Genomic DNA, 4407 nt, shown 5'->3' on the forward strand with positions numbered 1-4407 from the left:
CACTGACTACACAAGGATATTTGACTGTGTGGATCATTACATATTGTAGCTAATTTTGAGAAGAATGGTAATTCCAAGAGCAGTTGATTGTGCTCATGCGAAACCTACACTTGGACCAAGGAAAAGTGGTCAGAACAGAGCAAGGAAACACTGCATGTTTCAAAATTAGGAAAGGATTACATAAGGGATGCATCCCATATAACTTTTCAATCCATATACAGAAGAGTTAGAGGAAGGATGTGGCAATCGACTTCTGAAAAATTGGGCAATAAAAATATTTTGGAAAGCAGCAGAACATTATCTAATATACTGGCAGAGGATGTGTTAGAAGGCAGTCAAGACATAGGCAAAAGCTGCCTTTTCATAGCAGAATTGGCCTTAATGATGTGAATGGAATAAGACTTTTGATACCTTCATTTGCTTGGCATGGCTGAAAAATGAGAAGGAACAGCTGTAAGTATATTTTCTATCCATGTTAATTCTAGAGCTGAGACAGTCTTCCAGAAAACAATGAAGTCTCTGTTGAATGTAGATGAAGTATGAATTTAAGACAATGAAAAGTAGAATGTACAAAATATGGATGTAGGAAAAGACATTGTAAAAAAATGAAATACTTAGGAGAGCTCTGGTGGCCTAGTGGCAAGAAGCTGCAACTACAATCCCAGAGGTGCACAGTTCAAATCCACCAGATGCTCTGCCGGGGAAGGAGGGGCAATCTCCTCCTGTACCAGTCAGATCTGATTTGACGGTACACGCACACAAAAATAATAAAAAAATTAAAAAAAAAAAGAAATACTTAGAGATCAATACTCTAGATAATAGTAAACACACAATGGACTGGTATTAGCTATTTTTAATTGGAACATTATTTCTTATACTATATAAAGAGCATCCAATTGAAGGGAAACTGTAACACACTCATTGTCAGGAAAAGAAGTTGTTGGAAAACCAACACAGAAGGCACTTGTAATGTGTGTAAAAATATGGCATATCAAAATTCAATTCAAGGTGAATCAGAGAGATCTGGGAGTAAAGCCCAAAACCATAAAGTTCATATGAGACAAACTCGGATCAAGCTTAGAAGCCTAGTGTAAGGTATAAAGAGACTGCAAAACAGAGCCAGAAATACACAATCTGAAGAGGATAAAAGTATTGAATGGGACCTACTAAAGATTAAATTACTTTGGGCATCAAAACCTTTTTCCAACAGGGTGAAAAGAGAATCTACCAACTGGGAACAAACATTTGTCAATACCATCTCGTCATGAAAGTTTTTTGAATACTCCTGGCCCTCCACAAGAAAAGGCTGATAACCTAATTACAAAATAGGCAAAGGACAAAGAAAGAATTTTCACAGGAAAATAATTGAATCATAGACACATGAAGAAATGCGCCATGTCAATGGCAGTAAGAGAGATGCAAATCAAAACCACAATGAGGTACCATCTCACTCCAGTAACAGTGGCAATGTTTACCAGGACAGAAAGTAATAAATGTTGGAGAGGATGTGGCAAGAAAGGAACTCTTATAGATTGTTGGTGGGATTGTAAAATGGTACAATTTTGGAAGGCAGTTTGGCACTTCTTCAAAAAGCTGGACATAGAAATTCCGTATGACCCACCTATTCTACTTAGAATATACCCTGAGAATATGAGGACTGAGGCACAAACGGAGAGTGGTACACCAATGTTCAAAGCAGTGTTATTCTCCATCACAAGAATGTGAAAACATCCCAGGTGTCCAATCACAGATGAATGAATTGAGAAATTATGGTACATTCATACAATAGGATACTATGCAGCACACAGGAGCAATGATTTTCTAAATTATTACCTAACTTGAGGGACTGGAAAGCATTGTGCTGAGTTAACTAATTCAGTTCCACAAGGACAAATATGAATAAAATCATTACTGTAGAATGAATATGAAGACCCCAGGGGGAGGGGGAGGGAAATAGGAAGAATCTGGTCTGAAAATGCATTAAAATTTTTGAAAACAATGTATTAAAATTTAGTAATGAACTAGTATAAAAAATGAAAACTATAGTCCTTCCATAAATATATATATATATATAGTATGTGCATGTACTTCACCAAATAGAACACACCAAAATCAAATATACTACATGTGTAGAAAGAGACGATGTAGAAAGTCAGTTATCAATAATCAAAACAAGGGTAGGAGGAGCAAACCACAATTACTCAAATGCAAGTTCATATTAAAGCTGAAGAAAATGCAAACAAAATCTATGTATGGCCTTGAATACATCTCATCTTTTAGGGAACTTTTGAAGATAGTTTGGATGTACTGAATACTAATTACTAAAAACAACTTAAGTCCTAGGATGTCATCAAGGACATCAAATATGAAGAAAGCAAAATGTCCCCCAGAAGGTCAGCGTGTACAGGAGTTGGTGGAGCTGAGGTCTTTTGCTGTTGCTGAGAAGCGAGGGCCAAGCAGATGAGCTCAACCTGAGTGGGTGGCAGAAAACAGGAGAGCAGGGATCTGCAACACCATGGATGGTGGCGGGGGAGGCAACAAGACCAAGGAGGGGTTTAACTGGCTTTTTCAGAGCCGGTGGCACATGTTACTCCCATGTGGATTTGGCCAGCATTTCCCTAATTGGAATGAACCCTCTGTCTCCTTATTTAAATGTGGATCCTCCATACCTTGTGCAGGATACAGCTGAATTTATTTTACCCACAGGCATTAATAAAACCCAGGGCAGATTTCAACTTGCCTTCTTTACCATAGGAGGGTGTTGCATGGCAGGGGCTGCATTTGGGGCAAACGCATGGTTTGTATCTAGAACTGAAGGAAACCCAGAACATGGTGTGGTCCAAACCAAGAAATGTACAAAGTTTTAATATGGTAACCAGGCAAGGGGCACTTTGGGTTAATACTCTCGGTTCTCTTGATCTACTCTATAGTGCATTTGGTATTGTCATTAAGAAAACTCGAGGTGCAGAAAGAAGACGACACAAACACACTAGCCCCTGGAACAATGACAGGAATTCTGCTTAAGTGCACAAGTGGTCTAGCAGGATTAACACCAGCCTCCATGTTTTATATAATAACTGGAAGCACATGAAAGGCTCTTTGCTCCAACAGTCAATCTGAAGATGCTTGCCAGCTTGTGAATGGAGGACATTTCTATGGTCATCCAAATGAGTTTATAAATTAATCTGGAGTTATTATTCCATCTATTTAAAAAGTTGGAGATTTCTATTTTGCTGTGATGAAGACCAGCTAAACTCCTTTGAAGGCTCACAGAGACCATGACTTGAACTGGAAAACCACTTACAGGTCATGTTTATTGTGAATACTGTATCACCAGAGTTATTGATAAAAAAATCTTACACTGTAATGGAAATTTCCTTGTATTCCCAATAAAGGATGGAAATAAAAAAAAAAAGAAAATAAAAAGTATCAAAAAGAAAAAAAAAGAGACCAAAATGGATCTCAGAAGAGACTCTGAAACTTGTTCTTGAAAGTAGAGTAGTTAGAATAAAAGAAAGAAATGGTGAAGTAAGAGTTGAACCAATTTCAAGGGCAGCTACAGAGAACAAATTACTATAATTAAATGTGCAAAGACTTAAGAGTGCTAAAACCTTAAAATGAAAGAATGCTTAGTATTTGCCAAGTTGAATGAAGTAAAGAAAAATTCAATTGTGCAGCTGCAACCTTGAAGGATTCTATAGACAAAAAGTTGAACAATATAGAAATCATCAAAAGAAGGTGGAATAAAAACAATCACTGTACAAAAAAAATAATTAATTGATACTCAACCATTTGACAGCACATTTCAAGAACCAATAATAATGAAGGAAGAAGTCTAAACTGCACTGAAGGCAGTGTTAAAAAAACAGGGCTATAGGAATTCCGATTGAGATAGTTCAACAAATAAATGCAATCTTGAAAGCCCTCCTAAAGCTATGGTAAGAGATTTCGAAGATAACCACCTGACCAACCAACTGGGAAAGATACATTCATACACCTATTCCAAGGAAAGATGACCAACAGAATATGTAAATTATGAAAAAATAATATTTTAAAGAACTGACTGACACTGAAAAATTTCAGAAAGTACCATATGAGCAGAAGCCAGTGCTGATGGAGGAAGGAGCTGCATTGAAGGAAGTGGCAAAAATAAAACAAAATAAAAATAAGGCCCTAGAAATTGATGGGATACCATTTCACTTGTTTCAGTTAATAGATGCAGCCCTGGGTGTACTTACCAGTCTATGACAGAAAATTTGGAGGAAAGATATCTGTCCAACAGATTGGAAGAGATCCATAGTTGTTCCCATTCCTAAGAAAGGTGATCCAACTGAATGTGGAAACTATTGAACAATATCATTAGTATCACATGCAAAATCAGCTAGAACAGTGCATATATATGAAACT

The 4407-nt window shown here is 37.0% G+C and overlaps 1 pseudogene; it reads left to right on the forward strand.

Moving 5' to 3' along the window:
* The first annotated feature begins 2515 nt into the window (after positions 1-2515).
* Positions 2516-3120, forward strand: LOC102856986 (annotated as a pseudogene).
* The last annotated feature ends 1287 nt before the right edge of the window (positions 3121-4407 follow it).

This window comes from Elephantulus edwardii, unplaced genomic scaffold (assembly GCF_000299155.1).
Source record: "Elephantulus edwardii isolate Elephantulus edwardi_28Jun2011 unplaced genomic scaffold, EleEdw1.0 scaffold00054, whole genome shotgun sequence".
Classification (NCBI taxonomy): Eukaryota; Metazoa; Chordata; class Mammalia; order Macroscelidea; family Macroscelididae; genus Elephantulus; species Elephantulus edwardii.